The sequence below is a fragment of the Pleurodeles waltl genome, chromosome 12 (genome assembly GCF_031143425.1).
Source record: "Pleurodeles waltl isolate 20211129_DDA chromosome 12, aPleWal1.hap1.20221129, whole genome shotgun sequence".
Lineage (NCBI taxonomy): Eukaryota > Metazoa > Chordata > Amphibia > Caudata > Salamandridae > Pleurodeles > Pleurodeles waltl.
Genome location: NC_090451.1, coordinates 180,630,971 through 180,653,896, shown reverse-complemented (window position 1 = coordinate 180,653,896; position 22,926 = coordinate 180,630,971). Strand labels below are relative to the sequence as shown.

Here is a 22,926-nt window from a genome sequence, read left to right as displayed (position 1 = left end):
ACACGGACTATACAAATGGTATCCTCTTAGGTGAGTACACTTCAATTGAGAGTTAGCAGACAAGGGTATTTGGACAATGACCACTGGGCTGGTGTTTGAAGTTACAGAAACAGGGCCTCCTGACCTTATGGGTCAGGTAACTCCCTCTACTTCACAACACTTAACATATGGTATCCTCTGAGGTGAGTAAACTTAATTTGGGAGTTCACTAACAGAAGTATTGGGCCAAGTGAACACTGGCCTGGTGGTTGGAGTTACTGAAACAGGGCCTCCTGGGCTTTGTAGTTAGGTCAATATCTCTGTTTAATAGCACTTGACATATGGTACCCTCCCAGGTGAGTACTCCTCAATCGAGAGTTGGCAAACAAGGGTATTTGAACAAGTGACCCTTAGGCTGCTGTTTTGCGTTACAGACACAAGGCCTCCTGGAAGCTTCAGTCAGGTCACTCTCTCTACTACACACACTATACAAATCGTATCCTCCGAGGTGAGTTCAGTTCAGTTGAGAGTTAGCATACAAGGGTATTTGGACAAGTGACCACTGGGCTGGTGTTTGGAGTTACAGAAACAGGGTGTCCTGGCCTTAGAAGTCAGATCACTCCCTCCACTTCGCAACACTTGACACATGGTATTCAGCCAGGTGAGTACACTTCAATTGAGAGTTAAGGCAGAGGGGTAATTGGGCAAGTGAACACTGGGCTGGTGTTTGGAGTTACAGAACCAGGGCATCCTGTGAGTTGCATTCAGGTCACTCCCTCTACTCTCCAACACTTGACAAATGTTGGGTATTATATATCTGTATGCAGGTTGCATTTAGTTTTGAGTACACATTTCATTTTGGGACATACCATGAATTTTGTAATTTGTTTTGATAATGTGAGATTTATACACATCATTTGGACATATGGCATGGGCCTTGGTAGCTGTGATATTTGGTCCAATTATACACATTAACAGTGTTAAAAGTCAGATACTCTGGGTATTGAATGTTGGTAAGGTAAATGAAAAAGACAGAAGCAAAAGCTGAGCTGGGAGCATGCATGGCATTGCAGTTTTGCTACAGTTTTTGTGTTGTAAGTTACCAGACTCCACTCCCCAGGCATTCCTGTCCAGCCCTTAAGATTCAGGATGGCCAAGTCCTTCTCCTCCCAGGGAAGGAGTATTAATGGGACACTGGGAGGGCCATCAACAGACTTCTCGGCCTCCAAATGCTGCCTGGAGACCAGTGAATGAACCTTACCCCTGAGGGCATTCCACCTGTTCCTAATGTCCTCCTTTGTGTGCAGAGTGGTGCCTACAGCATTCACTCTGTCTACTGTCCTGTCCCACATTTCCATTTTCCTACTGAGAGGATTGTGCTGGACTTTGGCTCCAAACAATTGAGGCTCTACTCTTATGATTTCATCCACCATGACGCTCACTCATCTTCTGAAAAACAGATATTTTTTAAATATGATATGGTGGATAAATAAAGTGGTTGACAGGGACCTACTTAACAGGGAAAAGTGCAACAGGAAGTGACTGGGAAAAAGTGTGAGCAGGATGTTCTATGGGATGGTGGAAAAAGGGGTGCTTAATCTAAGAAAAATTCAATAAACGGTGGTCGGGGTTCCTTGGCTCCCTGTGGAAATGAAAAGGATTGTGGTTTTTGAAGGGGTGTGTTTTATAGTGTGATTTGCAAGTGTGTCCACTGGACCGATGTGTGTCAGCTGTGTTGTCTTTGAATTCCTCCAATGTGCACTTGTTTGTTACTTTGCTGGACACTTACCGCAGTGGTCAACCGCCATTGGCAAACAGCTGTGAGGAGACCACTACAGCGACTTAGTGTTTATAATATGCTCGGTGGTTGACTGCGGCATAGACGGTGCTGGAGTTCGGACCGTCTAGATACAAGCCGCTGCACTGCTGGCGGTCTGCCTTTTTTGCTTGGGGGGTGGTGGTCCTGCCTGTTTGCATCCACAGCCAGCACAGCAGTTTTTTTAGAACCGCCAACATGGCGGTCTGATGATCTGACCACTAAACTTGTTATCAGGCCCTTAAATTTTGCTTTTGACAAATGACAAAACTCTTGACCAAGCTTCTGACATGCCGACAATTTATCTTTTTACTTACTTCTTTCCAACTTTAGCTAGCTATATCCTGCCCCAGATGTCAATTTTCCAAATTCTTTTTGTCCTTTATTTTCTTTTTGCTTATTGTTTCCATGGCTTGTAGACCAGCACTAGGAAAAATTTAGCTTTGTACCTTTAAGGGATCCCCACTGGTTTAGACATGTAAGTGGATAATTGTGATTCATGCAAATGCTTAGAAGAACTAGTCAAGGTTTTCTCAGAACACCAGGTTCTGGTACTTGTATTTTGTATCATTTTGATAGTACTTTTAGTTTGTTGGATGGTAGTTAAACTTTGGTTGTTCCCAAGACTTGGACATCTGATGGTAATCCTGTACCTTAATAGCTTTGCCTTAAGAATTGCCTATATTAATCTGAGTCTGAACTTGTAGTAAAACCCTTTAACTTTATTCCTGACTTGGGTTTTTCTTGTGTCGCCACATTGGTCATATTGTAAATTTACGTTTGATTTTATTGTGTGTGATTAATTTGTCTCCACACCTTCTCTAAGGTGAAAAGATTCATTAACTTGTTAAGAGCACACCTGAAATGCTTCTGCAAATTCGGGAGCAGAGCAGTGGTTCCTCCCAAGAGGGGGGAGTCAAAGATTCGGTATAGTGTTTGGAAACCCTAGTCCTTGTCCCATTATGAGATTATCCAGACCCAGTTCAAATTATGATCCTTGGTTCGTTCAGAAGAATAAATGAGTTCCGGCATTGTTCTTTGCAATGGATATGTGGGTATTAATAGGGTTTGCACTTGTGTTGCTTTTGGCTAAAGATTGCGGTGAAGTGTGATGTTGCGAAGTGTTTGGTGGAGTTTTTGAAGTTTTGAGTGTTTGTGCCATTTTCTGCTAAGAGGTTGTTTTGGTTAAAGGTTCCGTCATGGCCTAAGATCCCTAAATAATGCACAAGTGTAGAACACACTTGGTTAATTTATTGTCTGCAGTGTAAGGTGCTTGTTGTGAGACATCATCAACAGTGCCAATAGTATTCCTTGTGTTGATGTGGGTGGTTGGTAGTAGCGAATCCTGTGTGCACATGGAGGAACTGTATCAACTGGAGTGAGATGCACTGATCGAGTCTCATTTGCTGTGTAATTGTGAAAGCATAGTTGGAAAGCATATCTCCATATTGCTATTGAAATGTTTGCTCACCTTATCTTGTGCTGAGCAGGCATTTGTTTTTGGTTTTGCTAGTAATATTTTGCATTAGGTTTGCGTGAAGAGTGAGTGTGAGAGAAATTGGAAAGGAGGGGGAGCTGCTGTGAGGAGTGAGACTAACATCACACCCTGTTGCGCTGGTATAGGTCTGTTAGTGTGAAGCTGCACTGGTATTGGTGGACTACATCACAGAGTGTAGCACTGCTATTGGATGCTAACATCATAGAGAGGTTTGTCGGAACAGAGTTACTTTCTGATTCAAATTAAAAATGTATTGTAAATTATGTAATTTGATTCAAAATGAAGTTTGTTAAAGCATTGCTAAAACCTGATGAAAGAAGATATATGTGTTCCGGTTAGAGAGGGAAAAGAAACTCCACCCAAAGGTACTCCAGGTCATTCATTATGTGTTGTCTGAAGTATGTCACCACCCATGTTTCTGGCTGAACAGTGACATAAGCCTACAGAGAAAGAAGATGCATTAGCATTACCCCGCAATGGAACATTCAGTTTGAGAATTATTGAGAATCTGAGGGGAATGTTATATGAGATGAGACCCCCTCCGAGACCCACACAATTTGAAGCACTAATACTTGGGAACATATTCTCATCAAAAACAGAAAGAGAAGTACGTGGGTAGATTGAAGAAAACAAAAAGAACAGTTGCAGAGGCAGGGTGGGATAATCAGCAAAAAGCTTGAAGACCAGATATATTACAGGAAACTAGATTATATTGTGTGATAACAAAGGAGGGAGCCATAACCTGGGAGTAAGAAAAAGAAAAGCAGAACAGGTAACAGAGGCAGAGGCAGAGAAAAAAACTGACACTTATGATAGTAATTCAGATGATGATTATATAAATCAGGTTCTGGTAAATCGTGCGCCTCCATGCAATTCTGAGGAGATAGGTGTGTCAAGTGAAACACTGAAGAATGTGGCTTATTTTGTTTTCCATCCTTGTATGTTTAAAAGGTGTCTTCAGCTTGCTGTAATTCAAATCCAATAGTTCCTTTCCTTAGCACCAAGAATCATATTTTCGTGTGAAGTCCATTACAACTAAAAAGGGTTTCTATACCTGTTTCAAGTACACCTGCCTGCTGGGGAGAACCCATAAATTTCTATTATTTTTTTAATGTGATAGTCTATGTTTTTTATTTAATTTTTATAGGAAGCACACAGCCACCATATTTAATTGGCGGTGTGTTTTCTTTTTGTTTTCCTTTTGTGCGATATGCTTGCAATAAAAGGTAAAACAAATAAAAAGAAAATCAACATTGCACCATCTTGCCAAAGCCAGATGGATTGGCTATGCCCCGAATGATCTTTTTTTGCCATTCTTCGCTCCATTCAGATGGATTCCAGCCTGCGGTTGTGACAAGAGCCACTTAAAGCTGTGATCTTTTCAACCAGACAGGCGGTAATGTTGCTCTTGGTCTTTGTGCTAAAATGTGTTTCAAGTTTCATTTAACTTTGGTTTTTAAAAGAAACACTCAATAATTCTGTTTATGGCATGAACACAAGATTTTACTATGACATGTTTTAATAATGAGCTTATTTTTAGTCTCTTGTTAATAAATGTGCTCAAAATCCTAAAGTACTTTCTATATGTCTGCAATAAAAAGGAATATTAGCTCATTTTAAGCATGCGTACACGAACTTCTGCCATCATGCAGGATATATATGGCTTCGCTTTGTACAGAGCTCCTCTGTCCTTTCCTCTGTAAGTGTGCATTCTATAAATGCCCCTAATAAAATAAATAAATGGAATATGTATACTGTATGCCCGAGCAGAACTTGGAGTGGGTGCGGCATACTGCTGTTACACTCTTGCAGTTTCGGGAGTAAGTCCAGCCTACTCATGGAAGAAAGCTTTGTAAACTGGACACTATGGGGGTCATTCTGACCCTGGCGGCCGGTGGCCGCCAGGGCCACCGACCACGGGAGCACCGCCAACAGGCTGGCGGTGCTCCCACGAGCATTCTGACCGCGGCGGTTCAGCCGCGGTCAGAAGCGGCAAGTCGGCGGGCTCCCGCCGACTTACCGCTGCTCGGGGGAATCCTTCATGGCGGCGGAGCGCGCTCCGCCGCCATGAGGATTCTGACAGCCCCTACCGCCATCCTGTTCATGGCGGGAAACCCGCCATGAACAGGATGGCGGTAGGGGGTGCCGCGGGGCCCCTGGGGGCCCCTGCCGTGCCCATGCCAATGGCATGGGCACGGCAGGGGCCCCCGTAAGAGGGCCCCGCAAAGTATTTCAGTGTCTGCCTTGCAGACACTGAAATACGCGACGGGTGCAACTGCACCCGTCGCACCCCTGCAACTACGCCGGCTCAATTCTGAGCCGGCGTCCTCGTTGCAGGGGCATTTCCTCTGGGCCGGCGGGCGCTCTTTCGGAGAGCGCCCGCCGGCCCAGAGGAAATGTTTAAATGGCCGCCGCGGTCTTTTGACCGCGGTGCGGTCATTTCACGGCGGTACCTTGGCGGACGGCCTCCGCCGTCCGCCAAGGTTAAAATCACCCCCTATGTGTCTACTCCTGGGTTTTCATGCGTACGTCAGTATAGGCTGTGAGAAGAGTTAATTTCCTTCACTTGAAGTATTTGGTCTGCCATGCCTAATAGCAATTTCTTTAAAAAAAGGTCCGTATATTTCAAAAGTCGCTGACATGGAGCTATCTCTAATCTCCGATAACGTGCAGGTGTATATATGTCGGCAAATTAGAGCCCCCATAGACACCAGCAAGGTATATATATATATATATATATACATATATATATATATATATATATCATCCTTTCCTGACCTTTTTTTTCTCATTCACGTACTTTAGTTTTATGCATTTTTTATATAATAAAAGCAAATCTACCAGAGTGCAAATTGAAAAGAGGACAGTGGCATTATTTAAACCTAACACAGGACAACTCTGGATCTCGATGTGAAGATCCCGAGCGCTCAGTTTTCCCAGGTCCGTTACTGAGTTGCTCATCCAGTCCAGGTATATTCTTTGCATTCACATACTGGTTTTGATTTTACAATGGGTTAGACTGGACTACGAATCCCAGCATGCTCAGGAAATACATTGAACTGTAAAAGCTTCGCACTCATAGACTTGGGAAACTGGAGAGTTCCGAGGATCACACCTGGGCGGGGGTGTAGCACGTCTCGGATTTTGAGAGTTTGGAGGCGGTGAGGATCTCGACCATCTGTTCACCATTTGCCAGCAGGGACCACAGTGAAATGGTACCATTTGCCCTTTGCATGATTGCCTGCCCCTGCCTTGGAGTGTGGTCCTTCCAAAGTTACTCCATCACCGAGATGACAATCACTTTAAACTGGTGCGTGATTCCAGCTTCCATTCCCCCTGCCTTCCGACCTCCCCCGCCCCTTCTTTTGGGAACCTCAATAAATCTTCATCATGATCCGTTGCATGGCAGTTGGTGATTAACATTACTAACAGGGGTAGCCAATAATAACCAACCCCACCTGCTGGCTGGAGAACCCCAACTGGGAGGGGGCAGGGGGGAGCGGGTGGTGGAGGGTGCAGAGGGCCAGCAGCTCCAGCCAGGGCCGTCTGCTGCAATGTGGAACTGTTTAAGGCCGGCCCGGCTCAGGGTGGCTCAGCGCTGGACTTGCAAATTGCAGCCAGTTAAGTAAATAAACAGTTCCCAGCTGTGCCCACTGCGCACAGAAACACATCTATCTCTCCCGTCCTTGATTGCTGAAGAAGTAATTAAGTGTGAAATGCGAGCCCCGCGTGTCAGTGGGCGATGATAACGAGTCGTGGTGGTAAATTAACTCAACTCCGGGGAGGCCCTAGGGATTAACGCCTTGGGCACCATGGGGTGAGAGGGGGAGTCTGGCAGGGCACAGAGGTGTTGGGGTCTCTGTTTCTAACCTGAGGGGCAGGCAGGCAATTTTCCCATAATAGCCAGTCAACCTTCAGAGTTGAGTTACTGCAAATCTTAGGCATTGCTTGCCTTATTTAGGACACGTGGTTACTAATGTATTTAATAACTGTGTGATCCTGGGCACGTTTGTTTATTTTCAAGACAGCTCAGTTTCTTTATATGACTGAATTGTGGTTGCCTCCAAAGAGGTTACATCAAGAATATAGAGCACTGTAAATATTCCCAGAATGCATTGATTTGTTAAACTAAGGCCGGGGAGAAATCGTGTCTTGCTAACACGGAGCGAGCTGACAGACCTAGAAGTAATGTAATTGTAAACTGTAATTTCAAAAACGGATAGACGAGAGCAACTTTTTTTATGCACAATCGTTAAAGTACACCAGTTATGAAGAATGGAGAGGATGGGATCAATCAGCGAGTTAATGCACCTGCTGCAGAAATCTTTATGCAATGTATTTTACTTGCATATGTGTGTTTTTGTAACGTGAAAATGACAGCGTAGCGGGTGCAGTATGCATACATTCGGGCATTGCTTGATTTGAAGCGATGGTCCAGATGGGGGGCACTGGCACTTTCTTTATGGACCAGTAGGGAGTTAAAAGAACCGCCTGCAAGGGTGGAATATAAAGAGACGGGAAGCCTAGAAAGAGGCATGAGGTGGAATGAAGACTGATCAGCCCTGGTATGTGGAACACCGGGTGGCAGGATCCTAAGGCAAACTATCAGCCAATGTCATTTAAAAAAAAAAATTCTCACAAATTAAGCGTTGCGTATACACGATCACAATACCAATTATTTGGATAAGTCAAAATGATTTTCAAACGATTAATTAACAGGTAGAAGAGCTACAGAAATATTAGTGCAAGGCTCCCTACCAGGAAGAAGATAGGGCATGTGTCAGCTGACAGCAGAAACGGTGCAGGCCCTGCACTCACCCCTTCACACATAACACAAACACAACACCGATAGAAGCAGTGCCTGCTTCATATCACACCAAAACCTTTACCTGTGTGACCTAAGTGCAAGCTTGCATCTTATATACAGGTTGATGGAATGTGATGTGTATGAGTTGCTTGTATTGACGTAGTGGTAATGGTGTGTGAGTGTATGTTTGATGGTGTGGTGAATGTGTAAATGTTATGATGCAAGGAATATATTTCATGGTGTATGATTGTGATTAGGCCTTTATGATGTTTGATGGTTTGTGGGTTGGTGTGATGGTGCATGGTTTATATGATAAACTGTATGCAGTTGTGTTAGTGCAATGATATGTGTGAAATGCCGTGCTGAAGAATTGTGGTCAGAGCCACTTGAAGTATGTCATTGTGCTTCTTTTTTGTACATAATTATGGATTTTCCGCATTGGCCACATAATCAATCAACTGCTGCATAGCCTGCAGATTTTAACAAAAAAATGTTTTTAACTTTAAAGGATGAAATGGCACTAAAAATGTTGCAACGTGTTTGCATGCAGTGGAAGGCCTTGTGCAAAGGCTAATCGGCCATCTTTAATTTGCTTTTTCCCGTATTTCGTTTTTAAACTGGAACTAATGAGGTTAATTTTTTCCCCAGGCAGGATTACCATCTCTAAAAATCACAAAATAATGAAGTAAGACTATCACAAAATGTGCAGTCTTATGCTGCATATTTGCCTTCTTTGCTGCATAATTTAGCCAACACTGCTGCATAATTTGGTGCTGACCTGACGGATAATTCCAGTGGCCTTAGTTGTGGTGTATGTGCGTAACAGCATGAATATTTGTGAAATGTGTGTATGTGATGGAGTATGTTTTGCTGTGATGATCTGTGTGTGTGAAGCATGTGATGGTGTGTAGCTATGGTGTCTTATATTGTGATATATTGATATAATGGTGTATGTGTTGCTGTGTCCTGGTTTATGTGTGCATTTTTACAACAGTCTGTGAGGCTTCGTGATGTAAAGTGATGGTGCGTTTATATGATGGTGTATGCACAATGTTATTTCGGGTGGTAAGATTTTCTCAGTATCTGTCCATGTGAGTGTGTTTGTATAGAGAGATTTAGGCTAGGCAACACGTTGTCCTCTCTAATAAAGCAAACATATACTTGCCAACATTCTGGATCCACAAAAAGGAAGAATTTGGAGTGTCAACATTACTAATTAACAAAACAATGAAATCTTGGGAAAGTACCCCATAAAGTCAATGACTGACATCGCAGGAAAAGAATGACATCAAATGCTACCTAATCCAGACCTCAAAAAATTATTGTGTAGCATCTGATTCTACGACCTGGGAGTGTCTGTGGATGGGATTACTGCTGTCTCGTCTTTGGTCATCTGAAGCAGGACTGTCTCTAGATATATAGTAAGTGGGCCTTTTAAGTCTCAAGCACAGACTGAGAATGCTGTTTCTTCTTCTGTGGTGAGAATGTATCTGCTCAATCATATCTTTATGTGATATCACACAAAAAGGTCCGCTGGACTATCTGCACTCTGTTCGTTTTTGACATGGATGAAAGTGGCCTCCTGTCAGCAGGGCCATCAGCCTGTGTTTTGTGAAGCATATTGGCTGGTATTAACTGAGAGAGTTACGTTTTGCGTAACCTAAAGTAAGCCAACAGCCTTTCACAGAGGCGATTCGCTTGTCTATGCCTTTGAGTAGCTAGATTTGAGTGTTGTGGCAGTTGAACTCAGGTATTTTGTTCTTTCATTCCTTGATCGCTGTTGAGGTGTAGGAGAGTTTTGGGACAGTAGGTAGGAAGTCTGCCTTTTCTACGCAGTCACCCCAGAGTTTTTCACCTTTTGCTGGACGCTATATTTTTTCTGGCTTTAGAACACTGTGCTTTTTACCCCTTCTAACTAACAGTGAAGAGCTCTTGCCACCCCCTTAACCCCTTCGCTGCCAGGCCTTTTCCCCCTCCTGTGCCAGGCCTTTTTTTGCCTATTTGGGGCAGTTTGCGCTTAGGCCCTCATAACTTTTTGTCCACATAAGCTAACCAAGCCAAATTTGCGTCCTTTTTTCCAACATCCTAGGGATTCTAGAGGTATCCAGACTTTGTGGGTTCCCCTGACGGAGGCCAAGAAATTGGCCAAAATACAGGGAAAATTTCGTTTTTTTCAAAAAAATTGGAAAAAGTGGCTGCAGAAGAAGGCTTGTGGTTTTTCCCCTGAAAATGGCATCAACAAAGGGTTTGCGGTGCTAAACTCAGCAGCTTCTCAGCTTTCAGGAACAGGCAGACTTGAATCAGAAAACCCAATTTTTCAACACAATTTTGGCATTTTACTGGGACATACCCCATTTTTGCAATTTTTTGTGCTTTCAGCCTCCTTCCAGTCAGTGACTGAAATGGGCATGAAAACAATGCTGGATCCCAGACACCTAAACATTTCTGAACAGTAGACAGAATTCTGAATTCAGCAAGGGGTCATTTGTGTAGATCCTACAAGGGTTTCCTACAGAAAATAACAACTGAAAAAGAAAAATATTGAAATTGAGGTGAAAAAAACATAAATGTTTCTCTACGTTTTACTCTGTAACTTTTTCCTGCAATGTCAGATTATCGAAAGCAATATACCGTTACGTCTGCTGGACTCCTCTGGTTGCGGGGATATATAGGGCTTGTAGGTTCATCAAGAACCCAAGGAACCCAGAGCCAATAAATGAGCTGCACCCTGCAGTGCGTTTTCATTCTATACCGGGTATACAGCAATTCATTTGCTGAAATATAAAGAGTAAAAAATTGCTATCAAGAAAACCTTTGTATTTCCAAAAAGGGCACAAGGTAAGGTGTTGAGGAGCAGTGGTTATTTGCACATCTCTGAATTCCGGGGTGACCATACTAGCATGTGAATTACAGGGCATTTCTCAAATAGATGTCTTTTTTACACACTCTCCTATATTTGGAAGGGAAAAATGTAGAGAAAGACAAGGGGCAATAACACTTGTTTTGCTAATCTATGTTCCCCCAAGTCTCCCGATAAAAATGATACCTCACTTGTGTGGGTAGGCCTAGCGCCCACGACAGGAAACGCCCCAAAGCGCAACGTGGACACATCCACATTTTTGAAAGAAAACAGATGTGTTTTTTGCGAAGTGCCTACCTGTAGATTTTGGCCTCTAGTTCAGCCGGCACCTAGGGAAACCTACCAAACCTGTGCATTTCTGAAAACTAGAGACCTAGGGGAATCCAAGGAGGGGTGACTTGCGGGGCTCGGACCAGGTTCTGTTACCCAGAATCCTTTGCAAACCTCAAAATTTGGCTAAAAAAACACATGTTCCTCACATTTCTTTGGCAGAAAGTTCTGGAATCTGAGAGGAGCCACAAATTTCCTTCCACCCAGCATTCCCCCAAGTCTCCTGATACAAATAATACCTCACTTGTGTGGGTAGGCCTAGCGCCCGCGACAGGAAACACCCCAAAGCGCAACGTGGACACATCCAAATTTTTGGAAGAAAACAAAGGTGTTTTTTGCGAAGTGCCTACCTGTAGATTTTGGCCTCTACCTCAGCCGGCACCTAGGGAAACCTACCAAACCTGTGCATTTCTGAAAACTAGAGACCTAGGGGAATCCAAGATGGGGTGACTTGCGGGGCTCGGACCAGGTTCTGTTACCCAGAATCCTTTGCAAACCTCAAAATGTGGCTAAAAAAACACATGTTCCTCACATTTCTGTGTCAGAAAGTTCTGGAATCTGAGAGGAGCCACAAATTTCCTTCCACCCAGCGTTCCCCCAAGTCTCCCGATAAAAATGATACCTCACTTGTGTGGGTAGGCCTAGCGCCCGCAACAGGAAACGCCCCAAAGCGCAACGTGGACACATCCAAATTTTTGAAAGAAAACAGAGGTGTTTTTTGCGAAGTGCCTACCTGTAGATTTTGGCCTCTAGCTCAGCCGGCACCTAGGGAAACCTACCAAACCTGTGCATTTCTGAAATCTAGAGACCTAGGGAAATCTAAGGAGGGGTGACTTGCGGGGCTCGGACTAGGTTCTGTTACCCAGAATCCTTTGCAAACCTCAAAATTTGGCTAAAAAAACACATGTTTCTCACATTTCTGTGGCAGAAAGTTCTGGAATCTGAGAGGAGCCACAAATTTCCTTCCACCCAGCGTTCCCCCAAGTCTCCCGATAAAAATGATATCTCACTTGTGTGGGTAGGCCTAGCGCCCACGACAGGAAACGCCCCAAAGCGCAACGTGGACACATCCACATTTTTGGAAGAAAACAGAGGTGTTTTTTGCGAAGTGTCTACCTGTAGATTTTGGCCTCTAGCTCAGCCGGCACCTAGGGAAACCTACCAAACCAGCGCATTTTTGAAAACTAGAAACCCAGGGGAATCCAAGATGGGGTGACTTGCGGGGCTCTGACCAGGTTATGTTACCCAGAATCCTTTGCAAACATAAAAATTTGGCCCAAAAAACACTTTTTCCTCTCATTTCGGTGACAGAAAGTTCTGGAATCTGAGAGGAGCCACAAAGTTCCTTCCACCTCACTTGTGTGGGTAGGCCTAACACCCGCGAAAGGAAATGGCCCAAAACACAACGTGGACACAACATATTTTTTCACAGAAAACAGAGGTGTTTTTTGCAAGGTGCCTACCTGTGGAGTTTGGCCTGTAGCTCAGCCGGCCCCAGGGGGGGGGCAGAAAAGGCATAAAAAAAATTTGCCAGGTGCCTAGTCGTTTTTAGGGGCAGACTGACCTAAAATCGGCCAATCTGCCCTCAAGGGGGGCAGAAATGACCTAAATACAATTTGCCCCCCAGGGCAGCGACCCTTGCCTGATGGGTCGCTCCCCATCTCTAAAAAAACAAACAAACAAAAAAAAAAACACAAAAAAAAAAATTCCCCTGGCGCCTAGAGGTTTCTGCCCCCAGGGGGGGCAGAAATGGCCTAAAATAAATTTGCCCCCCTAACACCCACCCCCCTCCCCGGGAGCGACCCTAAAAAAACAAACAAAAAAGAAAAAAAATAATTGCCCTGGTGCCTAGAGGTTTCTGCCCCCTCTGGGGGCAGAAATGGCCTAAAATAAATTTCTACCCCCAACCCCCACCACCCCCCCGGGAGCGACCCTTGCCTACGGGGTCGCTCCCCCTGCGTGACATTGGCACCAAAAAACAAATCCCCGGTGCCTAGTGGTTTCTGCCCCCTTGGGGACAGATTGACCTAAACTCTGCCAATCTGCCCCCAGGGAGGCAGAAATGGTCTAAATACAATTTGCCCCCCTGGGGAGCGACCCTTGCCTGATGGGTCGCTCCCCATCTCTAAAAAAACAAACAAACAAACAAAAAATACCACAAAAAAAAAATTTGCCCTGGCGCCTAGAGGTTTCTGCCCCCCCCCCCGGGGGGCAGATCGGCCTAATAATTGGCCTATTTGCCCCCAGGGGGGGCAGAAATGGCCTAAAATAAATTTGCCCCCCCAGGGAGCGACCCTTGCCCAAGGGGTCGCTCCCCTTGCGTGAAATTCACGCAAAGAAAAAACTCCCTGGTGTCTAGTGGTTTCTGCCCCCCTTGGGGGCAGATTGGCCTCATCAAAATAGGCCAATCTGCCCCCAAGGGGGGCAGAAATGGCCTAAATATAATTTTCCCCCAAGGGGAGCGACCCTTGCCTAAGGGGTCGCTCCCCACCTAAAAATATAAAATGAGACATAAAAAAAAAAAATAATAATAATATGGTCCCTGGTGCCTAGAGGTTTCTGCCCCCCCTGGGGGCAGATCGGCCTAATAATAGGCCGATCTGCCCCCAGGGGGGGCAGAAAAGGCCTTCCTGAAAAAATGCCCCCCATGGGAGCGACCCTTGCCCAAGGCGTCGCTCCCTTATGACAATTTCAGAAGAAAAAAAAAAATCCCTGGTGTCTATTGGGGTTTCAAAAGCCGGATTGCAAGCAATCTGGCTTTTGAAACCCTCGGAGAGACTTCAAAGGGAAGGAAATACTTTTCCTTCCCTTTGAAGCCCCTCCGGGCCTCCCCCAGTGATTCAAAGAGAAATGCTTTTGCATTTCTCTTTCAATCGCGCTGGAAGCAGAGCTTCCAGCGCGATTGGGGAGGCCCCTGTGACAAATCAGCGCACACTCGCGCGCTGATGTCACAGGGGGGGTTGGGGGGGTCAGGGTGGAGGGGGAAGGTCTTCCCCTTCCATCCCCGCCTTGGGGGGGGAGGGGGAGTACTGTGCCATGGACAAGATGATCTCGTCCAAGGCACAGGGGAACTGTAGCCTTGGACGAGATGATCTCGTCCAAGGCACAGAACCGGTTAAACATTGTTAACATGCCATTTTCCTACTTGGCATACTTAATTTACCTTGAAGTCCCTTGTCCCTAGTATATTGACATGGCATAGTCATAGTATATTGGACCCTTGACCCTAGGGTAGGTCGCTCCCCCCGCCGCTGCAGCTCCACCTGCCCAGGCCCCTGCCACCTCCAGCAGACCGTAAGTACCCCTTTGCGCTCCCCCCTGTCCAGCCCCTCGTTTTTCTTCTGTCTTCTGTGCTCTCTCTCTGTGTCCAAGCTCCTCGTTTCTTCTGCTCTCTCTCTCTGTCCAAACTCCTCGTTTTTCTTCTGCTCTCTCTCTGTGTCCAAACTCATTGTTTTTCTTCCGCTCTCTCTCTCTGTCCAAACTCCTCGTTTTTCTTCTGCTCTCTCTCTTTGTCCTAGCTGCTCGTTTTTCTTCTATCCTCTGTGAATTTCCCCTTTTTTTTCCAACTACTCTTCTTTTTCGGCCTCCCGCCCCCCACCCTCTGCTTTCCCGCCGCTGCCACCCGTGCGGCCCGCCCCCCGCTCCCATTCGTCGCCCTCCCTCCCGCCTCCCGCCCCCAACACCTCCTCCCCCCACCTCCCTCTTATGGCAGCCGCTGCGCGGTAGAGACAGCGACCCTTGACCCTAGGGTAGGTCTCTCCCCCCGCCGCTGCAGCTCCACCTGCCCAGGCCCCTGCCACCTCCAGACCGTAAGTGCCCCTTTGCGCTCCCCCCTGTCCAGCCCCTCGCTTTTCTTCTGTCTTCTGTGCTCTCTCTCTGTGTCCAAACTCCTCGTTTTTCTTCTGCTCTCTCTCTCTGTCCAAACTCCTCATTTTTCTTCTGCTCTCTCTCTGTGTCCAAACTCCTCATTTTTCTTCTGTTCTCTCTCTGTGTCCAAAATTCCTCGTTTTTCTTTTGCTCTCTCTCTGTGTCCAAACTCCTCGTTTTTCTTCTGCTCTCTCTCTTTGTCCTAGCTGCTCGTTTTTCTTCTATCCTCTGTGAATTTCCCCTTTTTTTCCCAACTACTCTTCTTTTTTGGCTTCCCGCCCCCGCCCTCTGCTTTCCCGCCGCTGCCACCTGTGCGGCCCCGCCCCCCCGCTCCCATTCACCGCCCTCCCTCCCGCCTTCCGCCCCCAGCTGACCCCTCCTCTCCCCACCTCCCTCTTATGGCGCCTGCTGCGCAGCAGCGCCGCTGGCGCGCCAAAGGCAAGCCTGTCTGCGCCCGTCCGCGCCTGGACCGCGCCCAGCGCCAGAACCCCTGGCCCCCAGCGCTCCCAAAACCCCCAGCACTGCTACGACGTACCACAACCTGCTACCAAGCCAGCCCAAAACGCACTCATGGATCCTTCGCATGTCAAACCTGCAAGGATACCTTCCACCGCGACTGCACCCCGTCCACCAGCCCACGCACCAACAACCACCTCAAGTGCATCCTCATCAACGCATGCTCCGCCCACAAGCACGCCATTGAACTATGGGACCTCCTGGACTCTACTGCACCGGACGTCGCCTTCATCACTGAGACCTGGATGAATGCCTCATCGGCCCCCGACATCGCCATAGCCATCCCCGACGACTACGAGATCTCCAGGAAAGACCGCACCAACCAAGTCGAAGGAGGAATCGCCATCATATACAAGAGCTCCATCAACGTCACTACCTCCACCGAAGACACCCCCCTCGCCGCAGAACACATGCACTTCCATATCCAACCAACCCCAGGACCACCCTCAGAGGAACTCTCGTCTACAGGCCCCCTGGACCACGCGCCCTTTTCAGCGAATCCATCACAGACTTCATCTCCCCGCACGCCCTAGCCTCGCCAGACTACATCCTCCTCGGAGACCTGAACTTCCACCTGGAGCAGAACAACGACACCAACACCACCACCCTGCTCGCCAACCTTGCCAACCTCGGCCTCAAGCAACTGGTGAACACCCCCACCCACATCGCTGGACACAAGCTCGACCCCATCTTCTCTGCCAGCAACCACGTATCCTTCAGCCACTCCTCCGAAATACACTGGACCGACCACAGATTCACCTTCAGACGCAAGACTCTCCACCTTCCCACACAACCTATCTAACGCCGACCTTGGAACAAAATCTCCACAGAACAACTACTCTCCACTCTCAACCACAACCAACCTACCATCACCTCCGACGCCAACAACGCAGCCCTCAGCCTCACACAGTGGATCACCAACTGAGCTGACAACCTCGCCCCCCTCAGACGCCTCCCAAGACAGACCAACACCAGGAAACCTCAATGGTTCACAGACGCCCTCAAAGAATCCAAGAAAACCTGCCGTACCCTCGAGAAAACCTGGTGCAAAGATCACACCGCAGAAAACATGTCAGCCCTCAAAATCGCCACCCGCGAACACCACCAGCTGATCCGCGCCACCAAAAGAGCATCCTTCAAAGAGAGACTGGACAAGAACACCCACAACAGCAAAGAACTCTTCAACATCATCAAAGAGCTCTCCAATCCCAATGCCAGCTCCAACTCCATCACGCCCTCACAAGAACTCTGCAACTCCCTCGCTACCTTCTTCCATCGAAAGATCACCGACCTACACGACAGCTTCGGTCCACAGATCCCGCCGACCACCACAGAACCCACAGCCCCAGCCGTCACCCTCAACGCCTGGACACCCATCAGTGCCGAAGAGACCAAAACTACCATGAACACCATCCACTCCGGTGCCCCCTTGGACCCTTGCCCACATTACATCTTCAACAAAGCCGACGCCAGCATTGCCCCCTATCTCCAGACCATCATCAACAGCTCGTTTGCATCTGCCACCTTCCCCGAGAGCTGGAAACACGCGGAAGTCAACTCTCTCCTGAAGAAACCCACGGCGGACCCCAGCGACGTGAAGAACTTCCGCCCCATCTCGCTCCTCCCCTTCCCGGCCAAAGTCATCGAGAAGGCCGTCAACAAACAACTGACAAACTTCCCCGAAGACAACAACCTGCTCGACCCCTCCCAATCCGGATTTCGGGCCAACCACAGCACGGAAACTGCCCTCATCGCAGTCACCGACGACATCCGAACCCTTGTGGACAACGGAGAAACAGCCGCCCTCATCCTCCTCGACCTCTCTGCTGCCTTCGACACCATCTGCCACCGCACCCTAATAACCCGCCTCCGCTCCTCCGGTATCCAAGGACAAGCCCTGGACTGGATCGCCTCTTTTCTCTCTGACCGCTCCCAAAGAGTCTACCTCCGGCCTTTCCGCTCGGATCCCACCGAGATCATCTGCGGCGTCCCACAGGGCTCCTCGCTCAGCCCTACTCTCTTCAATGTCTACATGAGCCCCCTCGCCGACATCGCACGCAAACACAACATCAACATCATCTCCTACACCGACGACACCCAGCTGATACTCTTCCTCACCAAAGACCCAGCCACCGCCAAAACCAACCTACCGGATGGAATGAAAGACATCGCAGAATGGATGAAACTCAGCCGCCTGAAGCTGAACTCAGACAAAACGGAAGTCCTCATCCTCGGAAACTCCCCATCCGCCTGGGACGATTCCTGGTGGCCCAGGGCCCTGGGCACCGCACCGACCCCCTCAGACCACACACACAATCTCGGATTCATCCTGGACCCCCTTCTCACCATGACCAAGCAAGTCAACGCCGTCTCGTCCTCTTGCTTCCTCACACTCCACATGCTCTGAAAGATCATCCGCTGGATCCCCGCTGACACCAGAAAAACTGTGACCCACGCCCTCGTCACAAGCCGCCTGGACTACGGAAACACCCTATACGCAGGAATCACCGCAAAACTTCAGAAACATCTTCAGCGAATACAAAACGCCTCTGCACGCCTCATCCTCGACGTACCCCGCCACAGCCACATCTCCGCCCACCTGAGACACCTACACTGGCTACCCGTCAACAAAAGGATCACCTTCAGGCTCCTCACCCACGCACACAAAGCCCTCCACAACAAGGGCCCCGAATACCTCAACCGTCGCCTCACCTTCTACACACCCACCCGTCAACTTCAATCCACCAGCCTCGCTCTCGCCGCCGTCCCTCGCATCCGCCGAACCACTGCAGGTGGGAAACCCTTCTCCTACCTGGCAGCCAAGACGTGGAATTCCCTCCCCGCCCACCTCAGGACCACCCAGGTCCACCTCGCCTTCCGGAGGCAGCTCAAGACCTGGCTCTTCGAGCAGCAGTGACCCCCCCCCCCTCAGCGCCTTGAGACCCTCACGGGTGAGTAGCGCGCTGTATAAATATGATTGATTGATTGATATTGTAAGTGTATCCATGGCCTGGAAGTTAAATGCCATCAGTTGACTGTAGCACCTATTGTGTCATATACTACTGACGCAGAGCAAACATAGCTTAAGTCCTAACCTGTAGAGCCTGCTAGTAGCATGTCAAAAACTGCAATTCGACCTGTCTAAGTAAACCCTTTCGACAGGTCAAAACCTCCCTTTTAGGTAATAATAATCCATCTCTATGTACACCTTATAGCCCATGAGGCTGAGTGCATAGGATTTAATAGTAGGGCACTTAGACATTGAATGTTAACTTGTCCTTATAGTGACTCACGTCCAAAAGCTAATTTAATGGTGGCAGGCCTAGCTGTCCTAGGTAGAAAACCAGAGTACAGATTAAAATCCTATTACTGAATCTCAGGATAGGGACTAGTGAAAAACAATGATTACACAAACATTTTTATTAGTGAAGTCCTTGTTTTGATAAATATTAAAGGAAAATAACTTTTAGAAAGTTACCATTTTTCTTCCTGATGTAACTGGAGACTGATTTGCATTTGCACTCCAGCTTCTCCTAGCCAGTGATTAGCATTTGAAAACATGTGAATGACATGTGAAATTCATCCAAGGAGCTACACAGTAGGGCACTGTTATTGACAGGATGACCTGAATGGGAGTAGATGACTCCTTTGAGCTCAGCAGAACAGTGGAGGCTGTGAGCACACATTTTAGGACTCGCAACACAGCATATGCCCTGTACTGTGTATTGCTTACAATATAGTGGGCTTACAACCCGCCCAGAGCATACCATTGGTTGTTTTCATTGTCAATCTCATTTGCCATCTTTTGATTGCTCATCTACCATAGGTTTTAATTCCTTTCTTATGTTAGCTCCTTCCTGGAGCATGGACCAACTACATGTGTTATTTGTCATCTTTGTTCTTTCATCTTTGCAATTAACTATTTTTTTATTTATTTTATAAGTATTTTTATGTTGTTCCTGGATGTACAATGTGCTTTCCTACTTTTAATTGTGGCTTACAGTTTCTTATTTATATTGCTTTCACCTTGTCTGTCGTCTCTAAACGCTTCAGTTACTAACATCCAGATATGTGCTACCCTACACCACTCTATTCCACTCTATGGCACTCCACCCCATACCACTCTACACCACTCCACTCTACTCTATGCCACATCACTCTGCTCTTAGCCATTCTTCTCTACGTCACTCCACTCTACCCCATTCCACTTCATACAACGATACTCCGCTATATGCCATTCGAATCTACCCCACTCTACTCTGTCACTCCAATCTACGCTACTTTACTCTACACCACTCGACGTCACTATATGCCACTCGACTCTACACAATTGTATGCCACTCCACTCTACTCTACCCCACTCTGTACTACTCCACTCCATCTAACATTCTACTCTATTCATCTCCACTCCCGTCTATGCCATTCCACTCTGCACCACTCCATTCCATGCATGCTACTCTGTAACCTCAATGCACTGTAGTTTACACTACTCTATACACTCCACTCTACATTAATCTAAGCCACTCCACTAGATGCGACTCCACTTTATGCCATTATATTCTTTGCCACTCCACTCCACTCTACACCACTTCACTGTGTCACTTAACTCTATGCCACTTCACTCTATACCAATCTGCTCTATGGCACTTTGCTCCACATCACTTTACTCAATGCCACTCCATGCCACTATACTCAGTGTACGCCACTCTATGCTACTCCACTCTATGCCACTGTACTCTTTGCCACTCCACTTCACTCTGTCACTTCACTCTATGCTACTTCACTCTATACCAATTTGCTCTATGCCTCTCTGCTCTACACCACTCTACTCTATGCCACTCCATGCCACTACACTCAGTCTACGCCACTCTATGCCACTCCACTCTACATCATTCTACTCCATGCCAATCCACTCTAGTCCATGCAACTCTGTGCCACTCTACTTTGGCCCGCTCTACTCTGTGCAGCTCTACTCTACGCTACTCTACACCACTGCACATTACACCACTCTAAGCTACACCAATCCACTCCACTATATTCTATGCCACTCCATGCCACTCTACCCCATGCCAATCCAACCCACTCTACTTTACACCACTCTACTTAATGGCACTCCACACCATTTTATGCCACTATTCACAGCTTCGCTTCACTCCACACCACTCTAATCTAAACCTCTCTAATCTATGGACTTTATGCCATACTACTCTACCCCAATTTACTCTATGTCATGCCTCTCTATGCCACTCTAGTCTATGCCAATCTACTCTACACCACACCACTCTATGCCATTTCACTCTACTCTACTCTATTGCACTCCACTCTACGCCACTCCACACTGCTCTAAGCTTCTCTACTCCACAGCACTCTACATCCCTCCACTACACTCTCATTTACCCTACTCTACTCTAAGCCATGCCACTAACGTTTAACCAAGCTGAACAGCAGCCACACTGCTGTACAACATGGCTAAAAGACATTGGCAAAACCAATAGCTCTCACATAGTAAAGACTGATTGGCTTTCCCAATGTTTGTTAACTTACAGTGTCAAAACCTGCTCGAGTGTCAAATTTTGTCTTACAGGTCTGCTAGGTTTACATATAACACTTGATGTGCACTTGAAAGGGAAGAACCAAGAGGTTAAGGCAATTCTTGTGTATTCACTGTCTTATTGTTGGAAATCCTGTTTTTTCCTACCAGACTTCTGTCTCTGGGTTTATTAGGGGTAAAATGGCTGCCTCAAACTGAATTTTAGTGCTAGATGAAGAACACCAAGATTACTATAGTACATTTCCCACACACACACCTTCAGCCCTCAGAGCCCACACTGAATCTGACCAAAGACTTTCACCACCTTGTAAAAGCCCAAAGTAGGGAAGGTTGTCCCCTGGAACATTTACCTCATTTGTTAGAATGAGCCTAGGGTCAAAGCAGCCTACTTACTTGTGCCAGACATAAATGTGGCAACTCTAGGTATCCACTTCAGAACACTGCTGGACCTGAGGAAGTCCAGAAGAGGACTAGATCTGCTTAGTGACCTCTGAGGAGCCCTGAATGACTGGATCTGCTTCCTCATATACCCAGGACATGGAATTGTACCTCAAGGGTCATAAGGCTGACCTGTTTAGGCTACAAGAGGCCTTTTCGGAAACTGCCTGGCTGATCAGTGGGAACTTTACTTCTACTGGGTGCTGCTGTTGGCCTCTGTCTGATACACTGCAGATCAGAGAACGCCTCCCCTAAGGTGCTATTGTGGTGGATTGGGAAATAAAAGACTAAGTTAGAAGGTAAAATTCAAGACCAGGACTAACCTGGATGGTTTATCAAACCCACACTCCATCACGGTCAGCTTAAATTTGCACCTAAGTCTTGGCCTACCGCATCCAATGACTATCATTGAAACTTTATGCTTCTTGGTGTTATTCCTACTTAGTATTTTTAAATTTATATCTATGGCTCCCCTTATTTGATTTTTGTCATTTTGTTATCATTTTGTTTATTAAATGGTACTCTATTCTTCTAATTCATTTTGTGATTTTTATTGTTTTGTATTTGGACTTCAGTATTATTTGGTGCTACATACTTTACATATTGCCTATGTTTAGGCTGTGTGCTCTGTGCCATAGTTACGAGAATAAGGAGGTAGAGCTTAGGTTAGTTTACTGGCTTTAAGAGGTCACCCTGGAAAGGGTTGTAATTTTCCCTTGAGATTGATAGCCACCCACTCAAATTAATGATCTAATGTCTTACAACTATCACCTACCAGAGGCAACCCTCACCTAGCCCTACAATAGTAAAGTAGTTTCCAGAAGGCAGGGGCAGCTCACTGGCAAATGTGAGGTACAATTGTTGGCATCTCTGCCTCATTATCCCCTGCTATTCAGATCTGCTGCAAACCTCTACAGGGCTCTATGTTGGTGGAGCAAGTGGCACCACTCTTTGAGGGGCTCCATAGGTGACACTTAAGGAGCCTCTTTTTAGACCTTGTCCTGCTGTCTGGTAACCCATTGGTATGCCTGAAGGAAAGGATCTGCCAGCAACTGCTGAACATCCTGCTGCACTGAGTGCAGGCTAATAGACCTGCTTCTCTAATTGGAGCCAATTAATATTATACAAATGGACTTAAGTGGGCACATTTTTTTTTATACTTCGTAGGCTCAGAAAAACAAAAGATATAATATGGAGAGGTTTGGGGAGAAGTAGCCAAGAGAAAGATTGCCAGCACCTACTAATAGAAAAGACTTCTTGCATA

The 22,926-nt window shown here is 46.8% G+C and overlaps 1 long non-coding RNA gene across 1 annotated transcript in view; it reads left to right on the top strand.

The window, feature by feature from the left end:
• The window catches only part of LOC138268244 (uncharacterized), a 449,076-nt gene that overhangs the window by 78,038 nt on the left and 348,112 nt on the right, over nucleotides 1-22,926 (top strand). The gene's annotated exons all lie outside the window — the stretch shown is intronic.